At 37.1% G+C, this 27,236-nt stretch overlaps 1 protein-coding gene across 1 annotated transcript in view; it reads right to left on the bottom strand.

Moving 5' to 3' along the window:
* LOC120518113 (importin subunit alpha-7) overlaps nt 1–27,236 on the bottom strand; it is a 313,398-nt gene that overhangs the window by 15,183 nt on the left and 270,979 nt on the right. The window lies entirely within an intron of this gene.

Here is a 27,236-nt window from a genome sequence, read left to right as displayed (position 1 = left end):
GCCAGCTGTTCGGAGCATGCTGGTTATGACAAATGAAGGCTCCCAGTAAAAATGATCGGTGCATGTAAACAAAAAGTGGCATTCACTCAAATTCTCCAAATTTAATGTTTACGTCAAAAATCTGTTTTAAAGAGGGTTATCTTGAAAAGGAGTCTTACTGCACAGATTTCTGGAATGTTTTGCATTTAGTTATGATCAAGCTTGTGTTACCCATCACTGCTACGCAGCAGGAACAAGGCATTTCTGTGATAAAATCAAAACAATGCATTTCACTTAATGTCTCAACATTAGAGGCTTTAATCAGGATATCTCCAGTAATTTCTTCACTTGAACAATTTTCAAGCCACACCACACACAATTCAGAACAGTTAATTCATCTGAATCTAAGCATGTTCGGGGTCTGGCCACTACCTGAATGGGAGACCTACCAGGAAAGGCTTGGGTTACACTTACCCAGTGGTTTGAATGTTGATCAAAATGCCCCAAGTGCAGTGATGGGGACACTGTGCTGTAAGAAAGGCACCATTATTTGGATGAGACGCAAACTTGAGGTTTGGGCCTTCTCTGGTCATAAATGATCCCTGGACATTCTTCATTAACAGCAGGGCTTATCCCAATGTCCTGGCTTAATTGCCTATCATGGCCTTGTCATTCTTATTATCCGGTCTCTAACTGGCCAAAAATCTCTTACCCCTTCACCACTGAACAGCTAATCTGTGGTGAGCATACTGGCGCAAAATGGCTGCTACTGCATCATCCAGGTGGATGTTGCACATTGGTGGTGGTTGAAGTGGCTCTCCACTAACTATGTAAAGTGCTTTGAGCAGTGAGAAAAGTGCTATACAAATGTGCAGAATTATTATAAAGTATTACTGAGATAAAACAGTGCAAGTATGAGTAAACCATTTGAATGTGGCCTACAGGATTTATATAAAAACTTACACTAGGATCATCAAAACTATTATAATGATAACATTTTAAACTGACACTTACCCTTTAATGTAAGCAAGATATGAATCCTAAGGGAATAAAATACTAATCATAATTGAAATACAGGGCATGTATATAACATTGTGGATAAACAAATTGCTCTGCTATAAGGTGAATGGTGCAGTATATAACCAAGAATTTCCCTGAATTTGGAGAAACATACTTCTTGTGTTTTCCGCCACTCAAGTGGATTTACATCACTGTCCACCTCAGGTATCATCAATTACGCAGCACTTCTCTTTTTCAATGGCAGTGTGTAGGGACTTGCCTTCTCTGAATGTGTTTTTATTTTGATAAATAGCTGCTAAAAGGCTTTTTTTCTCCCTCCTTGTGTTACCACTGCAGGGTGAGGAGGCAGGGATCTGTTTAACACTAGAATTACCAGAGCCAACGAAAAAACTCGTAAATCTGGCCCACCTTAAATCCCTTCGCACCCCTCCATCAGCGTCTTTTGTCTTCTAAAAGTGTCGATAAGCCCAAGCAGCCTGCTATACCATCCTCCCCACCGCCTCAGAACGGGCAAGAAGTTCTCCAAATTCCTGCCTTGATTGATTATCTGGGAGTGAGCTACCCAGAATTGTAAGGGGAAGTAATTTGATGTGTGTTTTGTGTCTACAACAATCTATGTAAACACATTGTTAAAACAAACGTTTTTCATGGTTTAGTAATAACAAAATGTATGTTGTGTGTGTGTGTATATATATATATATATATATATATATATATATATATATATATATATATATATATATATACACATATATACACTACTCAAAAGAATTAAAGGAACACTTTTTAATCATAGTATAGCATAAAGTAAATGAAACTTATGGGATATTAATCTGGTCAGTTAAGTAGCAGAGGGGGTTGTTAATCAGTTTCAGCTGCTGTGGTGTTAATGAAATTAACAACAGATGCACTAGAGGGGCAACAATGAGATGAACCCCAAAACAGGAATGGTTTAACAGGTGGAGGCCACTGACATTTTTCCCTCCTCATCTTTTCTGACTGTTTGTTCACTAGTTTTGCATTTGGCTACAGTCAGTGTCACTACTGGTAGCATGAGGCGATACCTGGACCCTACAGAGGTTGCACAGGTAGTCCAACTTTTCCAGGATGGCACATCAATATGTGTCATTGCCAGAAGGTTTGCTGTGTCTCCCTGCACAGTCTCAAGGGCATGGAGGAGATTCTAGGAGACAAGCAGTTACTCTAGGAGAGCTGGAGAGGGCCATAGAAGGTCCATAACCCATCAGCAGGACCAGTATCTGCTCCTTTGGGCAAGGAGGAACAGGATGAGCACTGCCAGAGCCCTACAAAATGACCTCCAGCAGGCCACTGGTGTGAATGTCTCTGACCAAACAACCAGAAAGACTTCATGAGGGTGACCCAAGGGCCCCATGTCCTCTAATGGGCCCTGAGCTCACTGCCCAGCAGCATGCAGCTCGATTGGCATTCGCCATAGAATACCAGAATTGGCAGATGCACCACTGGTACCCTGTGCTTTTTACAGATGAGTGCAGGTTCACCCTGAGCACGTGACAGAAGTGAAAGGGTCTGGAGAAGCCATGGAGAACATTATGCTGCCTGTAATATCATTCAGCATGAGCAGTTTGGTGGTGGGTTAATGATTGTCTGGGGAGGCATATCCATGGAGGGTCACACAGACCGCTACAGGCTTGACAAAGGCACCTTGGCTGCCATTAGGTATCAGGATGAAATCCTTGGACCCATTGTCAGACCCTATGCTGGTACAGTGGCTCCTGCTGCACGACAATTCCTGGCCTCATGTGGTGAGAGTATGCAGGCAGTTCCTGGAGGATGAAGGAATTGATACCATTGACTGGCCACCACACTTTCCTGACCTAAATCCAATAGAACACCTCTGGGACATTATGTTTTGGTCCATCCAATGCCACCAGGTTGCACCTCAGACTGTCCAGGAGCTCAGTGATGTCCTGGTCCAGATCTGGGAGGAGATCCCCCACAACACCATCTGTCATCTCATTAGAAGCATGCACCGATGTTGTCAGGCATGTATACAAGAACACAGGGGCCATACAAAGTGCTGCATACAATTTTGAGTTGCTGCAATTAAATTTTGGCAAAATGGACTAGCCTGCCACATAATTTTTTCACTCTGATTTTTGGGGCATCTTTGAATTCAGGGCTCTGTAGGTTGATCATTTTCATTTCCATCAAACGATTTGGCATCCTTTCGTTCCTAAAACATTACCCAGTCTATATCAGTATAGATATCCAGGAGGATTTCTTTTTCCCATTGAGATCTGATGTGTTTTCAAAGTGTTCCTTTAATTTTTTTGAGCAGTGTTTATATATATATATATATATATATATATATATATATATATATATATATATATATACAGTAATCCTCCTCGATCAAGGGGTTGCGCTCCAGACCCCCGCGATAGGTGAAAATCCGAAGTAGAAACCATATGTTTGTGTGGTTATTTTTATATATTTTAAGCCCTTATAAACTCTCCCACCCTGTTAACATTATTAGAGCCCTCTAGACATGAAATAACACCTTTTAGTCAAACGTTTAAACTGTGCTCCATGACAAGACAGAGATGACAGTTCTTTCTCACAATTAAAAGAAAGCAAACATATCTTATCTTCAAAGGAGCGCCGCCATAAAGGAGCACGCCAGGAGCAGAGAATGTCAGAGAGAGCGCAAAAGAAAAGCAAACAATCAAAAATCAATACATGCTTTTAAGTATACAGAAGCACCGCGATAAAGCGGCATTTTGTAGAGGAGCGCCCGTGTCCTCTGTGCAAACAGCCCCTCTGCTCACACCCTCCGTCAGGCAGAGAGAGCGAGAAAGATAGAGAGAAGCAAACAAGCACAGCGCTGGAAGCATATCTTATAGCATTGAGGAGTTTTATTTAATATGCAATACATGCTCTGATTGGGTAGCTTCTAAGCCATCCGCCAATAGCGTCCCTTGTATGAAATCAATTGGGCAATCAAACTGAGGAAGCATGTAACCTAAATTAAAAGACCCTTTGTCCGCAGAAAGCGGCTAACCAGTGAAAAATCTGTGATATATGTTTAGATGTGCTTACATTTAAAATCCGATAGAGTGAAACCGCGAAAGTCAAAGCGCGATATAGCGAGGGATTACTGTACTAGCAAAATACCCGCGCTTCGCAGCGGAGAAGTAGTGTGTTAAAGAAGCAATGAAAAAAAAAAGGAAACATTTTGAAAATAACGTAACATGATTGTCAATGTAATTGTTTTGTCACTGTTGTGAGTGATGAGTGTTGCTGTCATATATATATATATATAAATATAAATATATATATATATTTACACACACAAACATATATATATACATATCTATACATATACACATATATATACACACACACATATATCTACATATATATATACATACATATACATACACACATACATACATACACACACATATATACACATACATACATATCTACATATATACACACACAGCTATTTCGTATCAGTGCAATACGCTGTTTGTTAAAACGGATGACATCCGCTCTTACGTGCAAGTCTGCGTGGATATTATAAACTATCGTATTTGTTCAAGTTCTATTTAAATTTTAAATACAAGGAATTTTTATTTAGTCGACAGAAATATCTTTGGTAGGAATGGTAAAAACAGACAGGAATATTATTCCTGAATAAATCAACTCAAACCTTAAACAACTTAATATTTTGCTCTCCATAAAAATATATCCTGTCAAAATTATACAAATTCAAATATGAACATGCTGCATAACAAAACCTGGAAATATAAATAAAATGTGTTCCTTTCAGCAATAACAAATCAAATCATTCAGTTGTCTTTGCTCATATGTCATTTTAGAGCTGGACGCCTGGCATCTTTTTTTGGCAACAAGTTCGTTTCTGTTTGGCGTGAGGTTCTGTGTTGTGGAGATTCTCAGGATGGACTGCAGGTGCTCATCAGTGATGCGACTCCTGTGTGCTGTTTTGTTAGTCTTTATCACTGAGAAGAGCTTCTCACACAGATATGTGCTACCAAACATGCACAAGGTTCGAGCCGCATGTAGACAGACTTTTTTTGTTCTTCAAAGTCACCAAAGCGTCGTGCAAACTCAGTGCGCTCAGTTTATCAGCAAAGTGCGTATTTGGGAACACCGTAGTGACGACTTGGTTTAACATTACTTGGCAACAGGGAAAGTGGGGCAAGTGGTTGTGTCTCCCATAAAAGCAGCCTCAATTGAAATCACTTTGTGATTGTGCACGGGCAAAAACGTCCGCTGAAGTGTCAGATTCTTATTTAATTCTTCTGCTTTCTGTATCTTCTGCATTGCATTCAGGTCTTTCAGGTTACCCTGATGTTTTGTTTTATAGTGCCGTCTTAGATTAAATTCTGTAATTACAGCCACATTAGCTCCACAAATGAGACACACGGGTTCAGTAAACATATACTCAGCCTCCCATCGGTTTTTAAAGGCTCTATTTTCAGAATCAACTTTTCTCTTCAGCATCGTGTGAGCTAGCTTCGCAATAACTTGCAGCATCATAAGGTAGACTTGATTAACGCGTAAGTGTTGGCAAGGCAGCTGAAGCGCTGCATTATGGGATCTGTAGTTTATTGTGTTACCAGCGCTTCATATACCCGGCTTTAATAACAATAATACAGTATATAAAATGATCTCGCGGGCGGATATAATTACGCGGGCGGATGTGGCCCGCGCCCTTGAGTTTGACACATATGGACTAAATAGAACTTGAAAAGATATATTTTTTCAAATGTGATCGCGCAATTCAGATAGAGTTGACGCACTACAGCCTGCATGCCTCAATAAGTCATCCTCCCTCGCCTTACTTTTTACCGCTCATCTAATGAATACACTGAGTATGGCTTTACCAAAACAATCATTGATGTCTAATAAATTATCCATTATTCGAGTATGTAGATCGTGTTATATATATATACATATATATATATATACCCGTGTCGCAGCGAGAAGTAGTGTGTTAAAAAGCTAGAAAAGAAAAGGGAACATTTTAAAAATAACGTAACATGACTGTCAATATACAGTATTTGTTTTGTGAGTGTTACTGAGTGTTGCTGTCATCAAGGATTTGATTATCATTATTTCTTTCAATCAGGTTCGTATTTGTAGGATGTGTTGTGTTCAAGTTACATTCCGTGTTTGTCAATCGCTGTAAAGATGACAGGTTTCATTCATCGATTCGTTTCTTACTGCATCAATAAACAGCTCGTCTTCTTCTTTATCTGAGACCTGACACACTGCATGCACGGGTTTTTTACACTGTCTTCCTTTAGCGGGACATTGACTTTTTCCAACGTGTGCTTTGTTTCCGCAGTAGTTGGATTTATGAATATGCTTGTATGTATGAGACGCTTCATATTTTTGCTGCCTTTTCAATTGTGTAATTCGGTTTTGTTCAGCTTTTGGAACTGTTGCTTTTATCTGTGCACTGCGCCAGTTCACGTGAGCCACTCGTGTACATGCATCGAAGGTTCCCAGCTGTGCTGGTGCCATCTCGCTATGTCCATGGCTGTATTTAATGTTACCTTAGTCCTGGCACTTAAAACTTTCTCTCGCAGTTTCGCTGAGTTTGTGTCAAACACCACCCTGACCATCTCATCTTCCTCTCCATAAGCACAGTCCTTCACCCGTGAATATTTACCCGTGGCAGTTTGCTATTGGATTGCCGCTGACGGACGGCCTTATATGGGCAGGCACTAAATTACAAACGCCAGCGCAGCCTGTCTATGAACTTAATTTAAAGTGTAGGTTTACATCGTGCTTTGTTTCCAAGTAGCAGAACTCATGAATATGGTTGTATATGTCACTCGCTTCGCTTCTTATTGTTTCGCTGCCTTCTCAATTATATAATGCATGTTTTCTTCAGCGCTTTTTGAGGTCTTCCTGGTTTTCTATGTACTGCGTGATTACGTGGGAGGCGTGATGATGTCACACTAAACTCCGCCCCGGCGTTGAAGCTCATCTCCATTACAGTAAATGGAGAAAACTGCTTCCAGTTATGACCATTACGCGTAGAATTTCGATATAAAACCTGCCCAACTTTTGTAAGGAAGCTGTAAGGAATGAACCTGCCAAATTTCAGCCTTCCACCCACACGGAAGTTGGAGAATTAGTGATGAGTCAGTGAGTGAGTGAGTGAGTGAGTGAGTGCTTTGCCTTTTATTAGTATATATATATATATATATATATATATATATATATATATATATATATATACACACACAACCCCAAATCAGAAAAAGTTGGGACAGTGTGGAAAATGTGAATAAAAAAGAAAAAGCAAGTTATAAATTCTCCTCAAATTTTATTTCATTGCAGACAGTATGAACACAAAATAATTCATGTTTTTTTTTGTCAACATCATTTGATTTGTAAATAAATATCCATTCTTGCCATTAAGGCTTGCAACACATTTTAAAAAAAGTTGTGACAGTACAGCATTTACCACTTTGTGCAGTTCGCCTGTCTTTAAACAACACTTAAAAGATGTTTAGGCATTGAAGAAATCAAGTGACTAAGTGTTGCAGGTGTTAGTTTGTCCTGTTCTTCCTGCAAACAACGTGTTAGGTGCACAACAGTACAGGGTCTTTGTTGACGCATTTTTCGTTTCAAAATGCGCCAAACATTCTCTATAGGAGACAAATCAGGGCTGCAGGCAGGCCAGTCAAGCATTTGCACCCTCTTCTTACGCAGCCATGCCTTTGTTATGCGCGCAGTATGTGGTTTGGCATTGTCTTGCTGAAATAAGCATGGGCGTCCCTGGAAAAGACGTTGTCTTGAAGGCAGCATTTGTTCCTCCAAAACTGAGATAGACTTTTCAGCATTGATGGTGCCATAGCAGAAGTGCAAGTTACCTTTGCCGAAGGCACTGACACAACCCCATACCATGACAGACCCTGGCTTTTGGACTTGTATCTGGTAACAGTCTGGATGGTCCTTTTCCTCTTTGGTCCGCAGCACACAGTCCATTTCTTCCAAAAAAGATGTGAAAAACTGATTCATCTGACCACAATACACGTTTCCATTGCACAATGGACCATCCCAGATGCCTCTGAGCCCAGAGAAGTCGACGGCACGTCTGGACACTATTTATGTAGGGCTTCCTTTTGGCACAGTACAGTTTTAGCTGGCATTTCCTAATGTAACTACGTACTGTAGTGCTTGAGAGCGACTTCCTGAAGTAGTCCTGAGCCCACGCAGTTATATCATTTATTGATGAATGACGGTTTTTAATGCAGTGCTGTCTGAGGGCTCGGAGATCACGGCCATTCAGTTTAGGCTTGCACCCTTGGCCTTTGTGCACGGTAATTTCTCTAGATTCCCTGATTCTTTTCACTATGTTATGCACTGTAGAGGGAGAAATGCCCAAATCTCTTCCTACCTGTCTTTGAGAAACGTTTTTCTTCATCATTTCAAAGATTTTTGCCCGCACTTGGTTGCAAACTGGCGATCCTCTGCCCATCTTTGCTCCTAAAGGAGTAGGCCTTTCCTCGATGCTGCTTTTGTACCGAATCATGATTGCAATCACCTGTTTCAAATCACATCATTATTTAGTTATTATACCTCATTACTACCTCTGAATTGCCCCCATCCCAACTTTTTTTGGAATGTGTTGCAAGCCTGAATGGCAAGAATGGATGTTTATTTACAAATCAAATGATGTTGACCAAAAAACACATGAATTATCTTGTGTTCATACTGTCTGCAATGAAATAAAAGTTAAGGGAAATTTGTAAATTACTGCTTTATTTTTTTATTCACATTTTCCACACTGTCCCAACTTTTTTTGATTTGGGGCTGTGTGTGTATATATATATATATATATATATATATATATATATATATATATACATACACACACACACACACACACACACACACACACACACATACATACATACATACATACATATATATATACACATACATATATATATATATATATATATACATATATATACATATATATATACATATATATATATATATATACATATATATATATATATATATATATACATATATATATATATATATATATATATACACATATATATATATATATATATATATACATATATATATATATATATATATATATATACATATATATATATATATATATATACACATACATATATATATATATATATATACACATACATATAAACTGCTCAAAAAAATTAAAGGAACACTTTGAAAACACATCAGATCTCAATGGGAAAAGAAATCCTCCTGATATCTATACTGATACATACATATATATATATATATATATATATATATACATATATATATATATATATACATATACATATATATATACATACACATACATATATACATACATATATATACATACATATATACATACATATACATATATATACACACACATATACATATATATACATATATATACACACACATATACATATATATACATATACATATATATACACACACATATACATATATATACATAGACATATATACACATATATATATACATATATATACACATATATACAGTGGTGTGAAAAACTATTTGCCCCCTTCCTGATTTCTTATTCTTTTGCATGTTTGTCACACAAAATGTTTCTGATCATTAAACACATTTAACCATTAGTCAAATATAACACAAGTAAACACAAACTGCAGTTTTTAAATGATGGTTTTTATTATTTAGGAGAAAAAATCCAAACCTACATGGCCCTGTGTGAAAAAGTAATTGCCCCCTGAACTTAATAACTGATTGGGCCACCCTCAGCAGCAATAACTGCAATCAAGCATTAGCTTATAACTTGCAATGAGTCTTTTCAGCGCTCTGGAGGAATTTTGGCCCACTCATCTTTGCAGAATTGTTGAAATTCAGCTTTATTTGAGGGTTTTCTAGCATGAACCGCCTTTTTAAGGTCATGCCATAGCATCTCAATTGGATTCAGGTCAGGACTTTGACTAGGCCACTCCAAAGTCTTCATTTTCTTTTTCTTCAGCCATTCAGAGGTGGATTTGCTGGTGTGTTTTGGGTCATTGTCCTGTTGCAGCACCCAAGATCGCTTCAGCTTGAGTTGACGAACAGATGGCCGGACATTCTCCTTCAGGATTTTTTGGTAAACAGTAGAATTCATGGTTCCATCTATCACAGCAAGCCTTCCAGGTCCTGAAGCAGCAAAACAACCCCAGACCATCACACTACCACCACCATATTTTACTGTTGGTATGATGTTCTTTTTCTGAAATGCTGTGTTCCTTTTACGCCAGATGTAACGGGACACTTGCCTTCCAAAAAGTTCAACTTTTGTCTCATCAGTCCACAAGGTATTTTCCCAAAAGTCTTGGCAATCATTGAGATGTTTCTTAGCAAAATTGAGACGAGCCCTAATGTTCTTTTTGCTTAACAGTGGTTTGCGTCTTGGAAATCTGCCATGCAGGCCGTTTTTGCCCAGTCTCTTTCTTATGGTGGAGTCGTGAACACTGACCTTAATTGAGGCAAGTGAGGCCTGCAGTTCTTTAGACGTTGTCCTGGGGTGTTTTGTGGCCTCTCGGATGAGTCGTCTCTGCGCTATTGGGGTAATTTTGGTCAGCCAGCCACTCCTGGAATGGTTCACCACTGTTCCATGTTTTTGCCATTTGTGGATAATGGCTCTCACTGTGGTTCGCTGGAGTCCCAAAGCTTTAGAAATGGCTTTATAACCTTTACCAGACTGATAGATCTCAATTACTTCTATTCTCATTTGTTCCTGAATTTCTTTGGATCTTGGCATGATGTCTAGCTTTTGAGGTGCTTTTGGTCTACTTCTCTGTGTCAGGCAGCTCCTATTTAAGTGATTTCTTGATTGAAACAGGTGTGGCAGTAATCAGGCCTGGGGGTGGCTACGGAAATTGAACTCAGGTGTGATACACCACAGTTAGGTTATTTTTAACACGGGGCAATTACTTTTTCACACAGGGCCATGTAGGTTTGGATTTTTTTTCTTCCTAAATAATAAAAACCATCATTTAAAAACTGCATTTTGTGTTTACTTTTGTTATATTTGACTAATGGTTAAATGTGTTTGATGATCAGAAACATTTTGGTTGACAAACATGCAAAAGAATAAGAAATCAGGAAGGGGGCAAATAGTTTTTCACACCACTGTATATACATATACATATATATATACATACATGTACATATATATATACACATATATATATACATATACATATATATATACACATATATATATACATATACATATATACACATATATATATACATATACAGTATATACACATATATATATATATATATATATATATACACATATATATATATACATATACATATATATATACACATATATATATACATATACATATATATATACACATATATATATACATATACATATATATATACACATATATATATATACATATACATACCTATATATACACATATATATATACATATACATATATATACACATACATATATATACACATATATATATATACATATACATATATATACACATATATATATATATACATACATATATATATATATATATATATATATACACATACATACATATATATATATATATATATATATATATATATATATATATATATATATATATATATACATACACATATGCATACACATACACACACATATATATAATATATATATATTATATAATCACACACGTGCACATGAGGCAGCTAAAGGGCTTGAGTAAGGACAGTTCTGAAACATACCTGGTCTTCTTGACGTCACTTCCGGGACCGAGCCAATGGAAGGAGACCTTGCTGGCTCCGGCCCCTGTGATGTCACGTCCGGGCTCGCAACAATGACAGACGACCTACATGAGCCCGACCCCTTTGACTTCACTTCCTGTCTTCCCCTTTAAAAGCCTCCACCTTTTCCCTATTCCCTCAGTTCTGTTTTGGACTCGGTTTTGTGCACATCAGTGCTGTATTTATTGATAATTACTTTTGCAGCCAGGAAACAAGATTATATAGGTGGCTGCCCCAAACCTTTATATGACTCTGTCTCGAGTTTGTGACAATATATACACACAGTCATATGAAAAAGATTGGGAACCCCTCTCAGCCTGCATAATAATTTACTTTCAACGAAAAAAGATAACAGTGGTATGTCTTTCATTTCCTAGGAACACCTGAGTACTGAGGCAAAGATTTTTAGTGAATCAGTATTAATTGTATAAAATGAAATCAAATGTGAAAAACTGGCTGTGCAAAAATGTGGGTACCCTTGTAATTTTGCTAATTTGAATGCATGTAACTGCTCAATACTGATTACTTGTAACACCAAATTGGTTGGAGTAGCTCGTTAAGCCTTGAACTTCATAGACAGGCTTGTCCAATCATGACAAAAGGTATTTAAGGTGGTCAATTGTAAGTTGTGCTTCCCTTTGACTCTCCTCTGAAGAGTGACAGCATGGGATCCTCAAAGCAACTCTCAAGAGATTTGAAAACAAAGATTGTTCAGTATTATGGTTTAGGGGGAAGGCGACAAAAAAGGATCTCAGAAGTTTAAACTGTCAGTTTCAACTGTAAGGAATGTAATCAGGAAATGGAAGGCCACAGGCACAGTTGCTGTTAAACCCAGGTCTGGCAGGCCAAGAAAAATACAGGAGCGGCATATGCACAGGATTGTGAGCATGGTTACAGACAACCATAGATCACCTCCAAAGACCTGCAAGAACATCTTGCTGCAGATGGTGTATCTGTAGATCGTTCTAGAATTCAGCAAAACGTGCACCAAGAAGATCTTTATGGTAGGGTGATGAGAAAGAAACCCTATCTGCACTCATGCCACAAACAGTCACTTGTTGTATGCAAATGCTCATTTAGACAAGCCAGATTCATTTTGGAACAAAGTGCTTTGGACTGATGAGAGAAAAATTGAGTTATTTGGTCATAAAAAAAGTGCTTTGCATGGCGGAAGAAGAACACCACATTCCAAGAAAAACACCTGCCACCTACAGTCAACTTTGGTGGAGGTTCCATCATGCTGTGGGGCTGTGTGGCTAGTTCAAGGACTGGGGCCCTTGTTAAAGTCGAGGGTCGGATAAATTCAACCCAATATCAACAATTTCTTCAGGATAATGTTCAAGCATCAGTCACAAAGTTGAATTTTTGCAGGGGTTGGATATTCCAACAAGACAATGACCCAAAACACAGTTCGAAATCTACAAAGGCATTCATGCAGAGGGAGAAGTACAATGTTCTGGAATGGCCGTCACAGTCCCCTGACTTGAATATCATAGAAAATCTATGGGATGATTTGAAGCAGGCTGTCCATGCTCAGCAGCCATCAAATTTAACTGAAGTGGAGAGATTTTGTATGGAAGAATGGAAATACCTCCATCCAGAATCCAGACACTCATCAAAGGCTATATAATAGGTGTCTAGTGGCTGTTATTTGCAAAAGGAGGCTCAACTAAGTATTGATGTAATCTCTGCTGAAATACCACTGTTTTCATAAGGCATGTTATATATTAAAAAGAAGTTGCTACTTCGAAAGCTCAGCCAATAATAAACAAAAATCCAAAGAATAAAATATATCTATACTAATAAAAGGCAAAGCCCTCACTCACTCATCACTAATTCTCCAACTTCCCGTGTAGGTAGAAGGCTGAAATTTGGCAGGCTTATTCCTTACAGCTTACTTACAAAAGTTGGGCAGGTTTCATTTAGAAATTCTACGCATAAGGGTCATAACTGGAAGCTATTTTTCCCCATATAATGTAATGGAGTCTTGAGTTGAGATGGCGTGGGGCGGAGTTTCGTGACATCATCACGCCTCCTACGTAAGTACGTAGAGAACAAGGAAGAACTCCAAACAGCGATGAGCACAAAACGCCATTTCACAATTGAGAAGGCAGAAAAACATTATGAAGCAAATGATGCATACAAGCATATTCATAAGTACAGCTACTGCGGAAACAAAGCACGGCGTGAACCGTAAGTTTATATTAAATTAAGTTCATAGACAGGCTGCCACTAGCGCTTGTAATTTAGTGCCTGCCCATATAAGGCCGCCCATCAGCAGCAATCCAATACAAACACTGCCGGTAAATGTTCACGGGTGAAGGACTGTGCTTATGCAGAGGAAGATGAGATGGTCAGGGTGGTGTTTGGCACAAACTCATTGAAACTGCGAGAGAAACTTTTAAGTGCCGGGTCTTAGCTGACATTACACGAGATGGCACCAGTACAGCTGGGAACCTTCGATGCAAGAACACCAAGCGGCTCACGTGAACTGACGCAATGCGCAGACAAAAGCAACAGTTCCAAAGAGTGCTGAACAAAACCGAATTACACAATTGAGAAGGCAGCAAAAAATATGAAGCGCCTTATACATACAATCATATTCATAAGTGCAGCTACTGCGAAACAAAGCACACGGTGGAAAAAGTGAATGTCCTGCTAAAGGAAGACAGTGTAAAAAAACCCGTGCATGCAGTTTGTCACATCACAGATAAAAGGAAGACGAGCTGTTTATTGATGCAGTAAGGAACTAATCGATGAATGAAACCTCTTATCTTTACAACGATTGACAAACACGGAATGTAACTTGAACACATCCTACAAATACGAGCCTGATTGAAAGAAATAATGATAATCAAATCCTTGATGACAGCAACATTCAATAACACTCACAAAACAATTACTGTATATTGACAATCATGTTACGCTATTTTTAAAATGTTCCCTTTTCTTTTCATAACTTCTACTTCTCCACTGCGTACACGGGTATATATATATAAATGTATATATATACCCGATCTACAATACATACTTTAGCATAGACAAGCCACACGCTGTGGCTAATTGTAGAGTCTTCGCCTCTAACGCCGACATTCGAGGTTCGAGTTCCCGAGAGGGGGTGTACTGACTATGTACGCGCGCTACCTGATTCATTTTACCTTCGATCTCCTTGGTTTGGGACGTATGAAAAATATTAGGTTAACGCAGAATCATGTTACGCTATTTTTAAAATTTTCCCTTTCTTAGCACAAGCACAGCTGAGAAGCTTCGATGCATGTACTCCATAACGCGCTAAAAATAACGATTTAATCACACTTTCAATTCCAAGCAAACGGAACTTTTGTCAATGCATGATTTCCTGGTACATCCATTACACTGATGCACACATCACAGCTACAAAAATGTTAGAGTCGGAATAAAGCGCTCCTACGACTGATCATTTCGACTACCCGAAAGCCTTGATAAAAGCATGGTTTTGTGCACACTGAAAAGCAAGCAAAATTAGATGCATTACAGAAAGCGGACTTTGTGGCTCTTACTGGGGATCATTGGACTTCCGTGACCGTTAGTAATTCTAAATACATCTAATTACAAAATGTTCAATGATCACACTGTTTTAGCCTAATGTACAAAATAATTTTGGCTAATGTTACTCAGAGTTTAAAGAGTAAGCTGGTCAAATTACCTTTTATGTTTCTGACTTATTTTTTAAGAAGAAAACCTGCACTTTATGTTGAAATTTTGGTTATTATTATTTAAAGACAATACTATTCTGAAAATGTACTTAAAGTACTTAAACTACCACTTTATTTTTAAGTCTGCCCAATTTTAACCAGGGATGATATTTTTGTTTCTGTTTTGAATTCAAATGCAGTTTAAAAGCTTTTTTTCAGAAATTAAAACAGCTTCAGTTTACAATATTCATGTCCATGTCTATTATTTGATTCTGTCGCCCACTAAAACCGCTTTTAAATTAAAAAAAAAACATTTGCGATTTGGGGCAAATTTACGTGTCGATTACATACGATTAATCAAGATTAATTCTTACACAGCCTCTAATTAATTGGATTAATTTTTTTAATCGAGTCCCACCCCTAATATATATATATGTAGATATATATATGTAGATTTGTATATATATGTGTATATACAGTATGTATATATGTATGTGTATATATACAGTATATATATATATATATATATATGTATATATGTATGTGTATAGATGTGTATATATATATATGTATATATATATATATATATGCCAGCAACACTCATGACAATGACAGAACAATTACATTGTCAATCATGTTACGTTATTATTAAAATGTTTCCTTTTCTTTTTACTTCTCCGCTGCCAATCGCAGGTATTTTGCTATATATATATAATATAAATAGATAGATATGCCAACAACACTCATATCAATGACAAAACAATTACATTAACAATCATCTTACGTTATTTTTAAAATGTTTGCTTTTCTTTTTCATAACTTCTTTAACACACTACTTCTCCAAGGCTGGTATTCTGCTAGTATATGTATCTATATATATATATATATATACACACACACACACACACAGTGGGTATAGAAAAGAATCACCCCGTTCAAAATATTCCCATTTTTTGCTTTACAGCCTTAAATGAAACACATACAAAAATATTTCCTCCCAGCTGTATTTACTCAATGCAACCTACAACATCCAAGTGAAAGATATCACTAGATGTATATATTATTTGCAAACAAATACAAGTATCAAGTTGGTTAAGATATTCTAGAATCCACTGAATCATTAAAGAGGGACTTGGACAGCATACTGACTTAGGCAGATTTGTGGCAGATGAAACTTAATGTATGTAAAGTATTACATGCAGGAAGTATAAATGTTAGGTTTGAATACACAATTTGTCTGAAAATCAAAAGTACACCTTATAAGGAGGATTTAGCAGTCACAGCGAACTTGACATTATCCAGTGCCATACAGATATCAGAATACATTAAGAAGGCTAACAGAATGTTACGTTATATAGCATGATGTGTAGAGTATAAGGCCAAAGAAGTTATGCTCAAGGTTTATAACGTACTGGTGAGGCCTCATTTGCAGTATTGTGTACAGCTTTGGTCTCCAGGCTACAAAAAGGTCAAAGCAGCACGGGAAAAAGTTTACAGAAGAGCAACAAGGCTGATTCCAGGGCTACAGTGGATAATTATGAGGAAAGATTAAAATAGCCGAGTCATTTCAATTTAAGCAAAAGAAGATTAACAGGAGACATGACAGAAGTGTTTAAAATTATGAAGGAAATTAGTACAGTGGGTTGAGACTTAGTTTAGAATGAGTTCAACAAGAACACAGACACACAGCTGGAAATTTGTTAAAGGTAAATTTTGCACAAACCATTAGGAAGTTTTTCTTTACACAGTGAATCACAGACACATAGAATGAGCTAACAAGTAAAATGGTAGACAGAAGGACTTTAGGGACTTTCAAACCTAGACTTGATGTTATCTAAATTGTTCTAATGTTCTTAAAAAGTATAACAACTTTTGACACAACAACTCTGTCAAAAGGCTCTAATACACAGATAATGTAGTGAACAAGAAAACAGAACTGAACCACTGAAGAATGCATTTTAATAAAGGTATAATGTTGTATTTGTCCTTAAAAGATGAAGCTGCAAGTGCTGCAAACACAATTTTCTTATCAACTTTCGGACATTATCTCAATATAGCTTTACTATTGTACTGTCCAACTGAAGTGGAGCTAGTTGGAATTAAAGACTGTAAATTACAACTGATTCCACCCCACAACTGCTGGGCTTGTGACAGTAATGAAGATAACAGCAATGTCGAGACAATATGCTTTATTTTCTTCCCTACATAAGCTCTGTTTCATGTGGTTGCATAGATGTCTGCTTTTTGTTGTATAAACCCACTTGTTTGTGTATATATTGTATTAACTTCCTTAGCACCTCTCCTTGTTTGATAGGGTTTAGTATTTCAGGAGAATTTAATTAATAATTAAATATTATTCAGTACTTTAATATTTTTTTGCCACAGTCAGTGGGAAGATTTTTACTTTTCCTTAATCAGAACTTCAAGTAGTACTGACTTAAATTTTTTGCATCTTTCTTTTCCTTTACTGTTCCTAAAATACCACAACTACTCCTTAAGAAGGGCTGGGTATTACCAGCAATGTTCTAATTTGATACGATTTGATTCACAATATCCTTATTCATTATTGATTTTGTCTTGATTCAATTAGCATGCACAAATATACTTTAAATGCTGGCTTGTTTAGAGAGTACTTAACCATACATATAATAACATTAAAACTCTTACAACCTGATGGAATTTTTGATGAATAAAGTGATGAATTTTGATAAAAATGAATGTTAAATAATGAAAATGTTCACCGAATTGACTGCTTTTATTTAACTAAAAACAAATAACACACTTGTGAAAGCAAGGCAACAGTGCATGGGATAAGAAAAGTGGCAACAGTTTTTAACACAAAAATTTAAAAAAAAAACAAAAAAAAACAAAAACCAAAAGTTCTTCAAATGAGAAGCTCAATATAATGGGTTGTAATGATCAATTCTCAGATAGACAAGCTTTTTTATGCAAGTGTTTTCTGGCAGTAGGCAACTTCTGTGGGCAGTAAGAATATTTTTAGCTAAACAGAAAACCCTCTCTACAGGTTCCCAGGTATACAAAGCTAGTGCTTGATGAAACAAAAGGGCATCTCCCTAATGCACTATCCACCAGTTCAGTGGATTTTCAGAGACAGGAACATGCGTCACATACGTTTCTACTCACTTAATGAACCCTATGTGCAACAGTGATGTTTGATGATACTGTAGGCCACGGGTGGGCAGATTCAGTCCTGGAGGGCAGCAGTGGTTGCAGGTTCTTGTTCCAACCCAGGTACTTAATTAAAAACCAATCCATGTCAATTATTTTTCATTGCTTGTTAGGGCTTTAACTGTGCTATGTCTGGTAATTCTCATATCCTAGATTTTTTTTTCCTTTCTAAGGATATCATTCAAATGATTTGAAGTCTAAAACAGATGAGTTATTCTCAGTGCTTCACTTTTTTCTGTTCACTTTTCTTCTAAGTATTTAATTAACCCCAATAGTGCATGATAAATACACATGGGTGTTTATGGAAACAAGCTAAATGGAGAAATGTTGGTTTCTTTTGTAATTTGCATCTTATTGCTAATAAGGAGCAATTAAAAACCAAGACTACAGCTGTTTAAGACTAAAACAAGCAATAAGGGTTTAAAATCTTAACAAGTGAGACAACTAAAGTGAAGCAGATGTGTTACTTGAGGAATAAGTGCTTCTTATTAAGCAATTGGGTTGGAACAAAAACCTGCAGCCACTGCGGCCCTCCAGGACTGAATCTGCCCACCCCTGTTGTAGGCTGTGGTGCATAAGCTGCCAAAAAGAGATCCTCTAGTGCAGAAAACATCTTTGACCTTTTTGACAGAGAAGGTATTGTACAGCATCACCCACTTGCCAGGACTAACAGGGCTTTTCTGTTGTACAGTTGTAACTCCTTAATCAGTAGCATTACCATCAGATTATTTCTGCTAAGAGAAAAAATGACGAGAAATTAAAACAAAATAACATGCTTGAGATCATGCAGTATGTACTACATTATAACTCCAAATTTAATGCATTTTAAGGCAATATTTTGCCTTGTTTTAATACAATGCATTGGAATTTACTTCATAAAGCATCTATATCATCTTGTGTATATATCAACACAAATAATTACAAAATATTCAATGATTCTTAAATAGTGAAGGTTGTTATTTAGTTCCTATTTGTGTGTTATGAAACACTGTGTAGGCACCTTTCAAATAAACTTATCCAAATTCATTGCCCTATTACACATTTAAAGTTATTTTGAATTACTCGAATTTAAAGATAGAATTGGAAGACTTGTGTCTTTTTAAAATTCTATAGCTTACACAGATTAAGTTGCTCAGTCTGAATGGACTGATTTTTAATTTATACTGTGGAACAGAGGGGAAAATCAAGGAAAAATGGTCTTTGTCCCAGACATTATTGAAGGCACTATAACTAGCAAGGCTACTTTCATCTGCTATAGAGGAGTAACATCTGCAGGCATTATGTCAACTTCTGTAGGAGTACAGAGGTCATTTTAATTCCTATACACATCAGGTGAAGGAAGATCTGCTGAAATGGCTGGCTATTGTTCAAAAAACTCTCTAGAATCACCAAAGCACTGTGCCATCACATATCAACATCAATCACAAGATTGTGTGTTGGCAAGTCCAAAAAACATTGCTCCTCTTAAAGCAGGTGGCTAGCTGTAAGCCTAAGCACAATAACTTCACTCATTTGCTTTCTGGCTGGTATAGTATACTGCAAAACCTGTATCATTTGTCAAAAGCCCTTATTTTCAACAATGGTGTAGGGTCTCATATCTTTACAGATAAAAACTGCTACAGATGGTTATTTTCTGACCTGAGCTGGATTAAATGGAAATCGGAAGCTAAACCCAGTTTAGTTTGTTTAGGATCTACTCGTTTGCATGTTGACTGAGATAACTAATGTTTCTAGGTGACGTTAGGAGTACTAGGGTGTTGTACCGTGTTAGCCATTATGAATGTAGTGAGAAGTCATGCACAATGACACCTTTTAATGGATAACTAAAAAGATTACAATATGCAAGCTTTCGAGGCAACTCAGGCCCCTTCTTCAGGCAAGATGCAATACAGAAACTGGAGTTCCCCGTGTTTAAATACGCACTTGGACAAGAAACAACATTGGTAAATCTTTAAGTGAGAAATCTTAAATGTAAAAAATTAATAGATTCCTTCAGGCTGGGGTCTCATAAAATGTAATATATTACAACATGGTTTGAATAGAGACAAGAGTTGTATGGCCAGATATGAGGATTGTTTGCATGTCTTAGACTGACACAGACAACCTGTCTACAGATCCACATTGTTTTGAAAAACTTATTAGAAACTTCAAAAGACTTTGTTGGACAGTTCCAAAGATCTTGACCATACATTGTTCTTCTCTCTTGGTAAATGAACCCTAGCCAGAAGGAATCTATTTATTTTTTACATTTAAGATTTCTCACTTTTTTATCAATGTTGTTTCTTGTCCTAGAAGGGGCCTGAACTGCCTCGCAAGCTTGCATATTGTAATATTGCTTACTGAATGGAATGTCTCCTAAAAACTACATGTGAAACTTGTGAGGTGTTTGCTATATTTTCTAAACACAAAATAAACAATCATAAATACTATTGTACACCCTCTGCCTCACCAAAGTTTATCCTGTTGAATCCCCTTTGAACCTCACTGAAATAGATCCACCAGAACTACGCAGACCCAGTACTAAAGGGCTTTCTTCAAACTAGTCTCAGATGTTCTAATTGATAGTGTACTTGACATAGCAAACTCATCATTAGATTCAGGGTCTTCCATGACTGTCTGGAGACTGTAGTTGTTAAACCCCCATTTAAGAAAAATAATCTTGACTCCTCAGTCTTTGACAACTTTAGACCAATTTCTAAGTTTTTAATCTGCTAAATGATTACTTGAGTAAAAGGTCTATTCTGGAAAAGTTTCAGTCAGGTTTTAGAACAAAACATAGTACAGAAACTGCACTGCTTAAGGTAGTAAATGATTTGCGGGTTAATGCAGACAGAGGCCATGTATCTGTTCTTGTTCTCTTAGACTCCAGTGTAGCACGTGACATCACAGACCACAATATTCTTATAAATCACCTTAGAGAATGGGTGGGCCTCTCTGGTAGTGTCTTAAATTGGTTTTAGTCTAACTTAACTTAAATTACTTAATCTCAAAATAATTTAATTCCAAATCGTTTCCAGATATTAAAAATTGCATATGTTTGCGAGAGTTGAAAAAGGTAGTTCTCATGCAGAGGTGCCACAGATAAACGATTCTCCATCTTAAAATGCTTTCTACATTGGTTCCATATTCTGAGTGAGTGAAGTACAATTGGGTTATTAGTATATTGGCGATAACTTGCATTTATTGGGGCACAAAGCAGGGAATATAAAGAAGTACTTCAGGATTTTATTTCTATTACGGACTAAGCCTATGTATGTTCATCTATTTGTGTCCAGGGCTTTTATAACTTGTAGGTTTGCTGCCCAGTAATAAAACTGGAAGTTAGGTAGAGCCATGCTGCCTTAGGTCTTTGTAGGGTCGCTCTTTGGATACGTGGATGTTTTGAGTTCCAAATAAATGAGGTTATGGTTGAATCTAACTGCTTAAAAATGATTTAATGAGGTTTATTGGAATGTTTTGAAATAAAAAGAGAAGCTTAGGAAGGATATTCATCTTAACAACGTTAATTCTTCCAGCTAGAGTGAGATGAAGGGATGACCAACTAAATTGCCCATGACCATCACATCTCTCTCTTCAGGATCAGATACTACATCTGATGCTACAAATGAGACTGTTCTATATATGAGAATTCCCACACCTCTAGTTTTCTTTGTAAAGCTGGAATGGAACATTTGGTCAGTCCAGTCTTTTTGTAGCCGGAACTGATCCGTAAGTAAGTAAGTGCGTCTCCTGTAAAAATACTATTTTAGTGTTTAAACCTGTTAGGTGAGACAATAGTTTCTTTCTCTTTAATTCGTGATTCAGGCTTTTAACATTCCAACTCACAAAGTTAACTGTCCCATCATGGAGACAATGATTTGGAATTTTTAATATAATTTTGTATTCTTAAGTGGAAATGAGACAGCTTTAACCTTAATTTCCAATTTTCCCACAAGTTATTGTCATGCAGCCTATTGTTAATTTGGAAGTTATAATTATAAGGATTAAAAGGATAGATTAGATATAGCTTGCTCTCTTTTCTCTCCCCCCCTTTTGCCTTCCCACGTGAGGCTGGACACCACTTCACAAAGTAACGATCCTCTGACATACCTAGAGATAGAGCACATCCAAAACAAAACAAGCCCCCCAGCAGCGACGTTTGAGGATTAAAAAATTGAGATATCAATTGCCGATAAAGTCTAAATATTATATGCATAAAATATAATCTTCAACAGTCTTGAAATATTAAGATAATAAACCCAGGGAATGGTGTTAAAAAGTGGTCCTGGATAAGCATAGTAAACTCTAATGCAATAATAACAATAAACTAAGGGTATGATGTTAAACAGTCTCCTTTAGAATAGTAAAAAAGACGAAGAAAAAAAACCCATTAATTTCTTTAACACATATGCCTATAATTGTAATTAAAACATAAACAAAAAGTGTCCGAGAAGAGAAAAGGATTTATAATTATGTTACCCGCATTGATGCAAGCGGATCAGACAGAAGGTGATATCTTCTTGCCATGCCATGACAGGATGCGACTCACTATCGTATTTAAAAAAAAAAAGTGTCGGGATCAGCTTTCTTAATTCCTTTTATGCTTCCTCCTTGCTGGAGAAGATGTAATATTGGCTTTGAATATCCACTTTCAGTTTGGCAGGATACAAGTGTCTGTATCTGATATTGGCTTTCTGTAACTGCTGTTTTATGTTGTAAAAAGCTGCACGTTTAGCAGCTGTTGAGGGTGAGAAATCACGAATGCGGTTATTTTCAAATATAATCTTGTTTGTGTCTGAGAAGTGCCATTACATCAGGCTTAAACTGAAATCTCTTGAAGCAGACAATAAAAGACCTAGGTTTAAAGATATTTGATCCATGTATGCGATAGGCTGCCGCTATCTCGGTATCCGATTTAAAATCCTATCCAATTATTTTTGAGAATAGTTCATCTACGAATTTCACTGGGTTTGGACTTTCACGATTCTCAGGTAGACCTTCAATTCAAATATTATTCCTTCTGCATCCATCTTCCAGAGCAGCAAGTCTGTCTCCGAGTTTTATGCATCCAAAATTTGCAGTTGTAGCTTTTCCATTGGCAATAGATGCCGAATGTTCCACTGTTTCAATTCAAGTCATGAATGTCTGCTTAACATCTTAAAGCTGATCTGCAGGTTCTCTCAGTTTAGACGCATTTTCCTGAATGTGTTCCTCAATTTTCCCCAGCATACCTTTAAAGGTTGCATCAAAATGATTATATATACATTTTTCCAAGTCTTTATTATCCTGCCGCAGCTCTAGCCGCAGCATCTCATTTGTCTTGTTTTGCAGCTTCTCTTTGTCTTCAGCAAGCCACTTATTTCTTTCTTCATATTTTTCTGAATGTCTTTCTTAAGTTCACTTATGGCTGTGGCCGTGGCCAATGTTGTGATCATTTCCTTCAATTCGGACCAATCATTTCGGCTTTCGTGCTCCGTGGGTGAAATGGCAACCCCTGATGCTTCCGGCTCGCAAGGATTGGATGAAAGCACGGACTTTAAGGCCGTTTCTAGTTTCAAGTGATCTTCTAGAATCGGCAAGCTATTGTGACCTGCATCACTTGCACCTTCACTCCCATTTTCACTCTCGACTGGAGATGCAGTGGAGTGGGTTCCTGGGAAGTCTGTGCTTTCGCCTGCCTGTTCCAGGTCAGTCTCTGAAAGGCCGTACCTTACACTTGGGCTCGATGTCTGTCTAGACTTGGATGAAGTTTTAAGTTTCCTTTCCGTTTCTTTTGGCCCCTTTCTTGTTATTCATGTTTAAGATACTGTAGTAATCAATTCTAAAAATTTTTATTATTATGCTGTCTTAAGGAATTGTTCTGTTCTGTGTATTGTATTGTATTGACCCCCTACTTTTGACACCCACTGCACGCCCAACCTACCTGGAAAGGGGTCTCTCTTTGAACTGCCTTTCCTGAGGTTTCTTCCATTTTTCCCTACAAGGTTTTTATTGGGAGTTTTTCCTTGTCTTCTCAGAGAGTCAAGGCTGGTGGGCTGTCAAAAGGCAGGGCCTGTTAAAGCCCATTGCGGCACTTCCTGTGTGATTTTGGGCTATACAAAAATAAACTGTATTGTATTGTATTGTAGTAGAAACTCCTTGGGTTGGGTAAATACAGAATACCTCGGGATAAGAATAAAAGAGAAAATAAAGTCGCCGCTAATGGAGCTCCGCTTCAGACGTTCATCTCCCGTAACAGACGAGACCAACATAGTACAGAAACTGCACTGCTTAAAGTGGTAAATGATTTGCGGGTTAATGCAGACTGAAGCCATGTATCTGTTCTTGTTCTCTTAGACTCGAGTGTAGCACGTGACACCACAGACCACAATTTTCTTATAAATTACCTTAGAGAATGGGTGGGCCTCTCTGGTAGTGTCAAATTGGTTTTAGTCTAACTTAACAGGTAAAAAATTCTTAAATTGGTGAATTTAATTTTGGAGACCCATGATACTGTATATGGTGTACCACAAGGATCTATTATGGGTCTGTGCTTTTTTCAATCTGCATGCTTCCATTTGGTCAGATTATTTATAAGCACTAGGTGAGTTACCACAGTTATGCAGATGACACACAGCTTTATTTATCGATAGCACCTGATGCTCATGGCTCTCTGATCCAATGTCTTAGCAGTATTTCCAATTGGATAAGCAGAATCTTTCTCAAACTAAATAATTGAAAACACAGAAGTTTTAGTGACTGGCAAATATGAAAATAGAAAGAGCATTAGAAGTAAATCTGATCTATTAGGCATAAAGTCAAGGTAGAGATAAAGAATTTGGTGGTAATTATTGACAATGACCTAAACTTTAAATCTTTTATTAACCAGATTACTAGGACTGCATTTTTTCTCTTAAGGAAAATTGCAAAAACTAGACCTATTATTACTTTACAAGATGCTGAAAAATTAATGCACACTTTTGTTTTTTCCCCAATTAGATTACTGTAGACTCCTAACAGGACTACCAAAGACAGACATAATTCGGTGCAATTAGTGCGGAATGCAGCAGCAAGAATCTTAAAAAAAACTACTTGTGCTTACTGACACATTTACAAAACAAAAGATGCTGATGGAGAGGCTTTGGTAATTCTATTGGAAAAGAAAATAAGAAAAATTATGTGTACTGGCTAAATTTAAGCATGGATTATCACAGACTGTTTAAAGTATCTGCATGCATACATTAAATCACATCACAAATTTATTTTCTGTTGCCAGAACTCTGTCCTGACAACATCTTAGTAATTGGCACTGGTTTACAGTGCTTTACAACCCCCTAATGTTTTGTATCTCTATTATCTGTAGTTGCTCAGTTGTTTAATGTTTGTAAAATTCATACATGAGCATTCTACAAAAGGTATGTTTTTTCAAAAGTTTTCACAAGGAAAAAACAATGTTGTGTCATCACATCTTACCACATAAAAAACAAAGCAAAACACTGATTTTAACATTAATAAAAGAGAGCAGTTGAACTCTACTAATGTAGGTTATATGCTACTTAATTGCAAATGCATGTGAACATTCTAATTAGCTATAGCAAGATGAAGCCTGTGTGGACCAAGCATACACATTTTTTTCCTAACCAGCTTTTCATTTTGTTATGTGAATGTGAGGAAGCCTGTGCTGCGTTCTCCTACTTGTGTTTCTATCTCCACAACTGCACCAGCATATGCTGCCCATTGTCAAAAGAAGAGCCCACTCCCCACCACATGTGCCATTTTTTAGAATAAAAATGATGTACAAAACTTTCTACTGGTTGATACATTTGTACAGTTGTAAAATGCACCACTACAACAGTACATTATTTGTTTAAAGAGGAAATCTCCTGTTTATTGTTTGCTATTCTGACTGTTTCTACTTCATATTTTCTAGAGGGAGATATTCCTGCCTATGTTACAGCAGGAGTAATGGCAAAAGTTTTGTCCATAACATCTCTCTTCTAAAGATAGTTACAGTTAGGTCCATTAATATTTGGACAGAGACAACTTTTTTTTTATAATTTTGGTTCTGTACATTACCACAATGAATTTTAAATGAAACAACTCAGATGCAGTTGAAGTGCAGACTTTCAGCTTTAATTCAGTGGGGTGAACAAAATGAATCCCTTCATTTTAGGGGCTCAAACGTAATTGGACAATTGACTCAAAGGCTATTTCATGGGCAGGTGTGGGCAAGTCTGTCGGTATGTCATTATCAATTAAGCAGATAAAAAGACCTGGAGTTGATTTGAGGTGTGAACAGGTCAAAGGAGCTCTCCATGCAGGTGAAAGAAGCCATCCCTATGCTGCGAAAACAGAAAAAAACCCTTCCGAGAAATTGCTACAATATTACGAGTGGCAAAATCTACAGTTTGGTACATCCTGAGAAAGAAAGCAACCACTGGTGAACTCAGCAACGCAAAAAGACCTGGACGTCCACGGAAGACAACAGTGGTGGATGATTGCAGAATCATTTCCATGGTGAAGAGAAACCCCTTCACAACAGCCAACCAAGTGAACAACACTCTCCAGGTGGTAGGCATA

The sequence above is a fragment of the Polypterus senegalus genome, chromosome 17, assembly GCF_016835505.1.
Source record: "Polypterus senegalus isolate Bchr_013 chromosome 17, ASM1683550v1, whole genome shotgun sequence".
Lineage (NCBI taxonomy): Eukaryota > Metazoa > Chordata > Cladistia > Polypteriformes > Polypteridae > Polypterus > Polypterus senegalus.
Note: the sequence above shows the minus strand (reverse complement) of the source record. Positions and strands in the feature narration are given on the sequence as shown.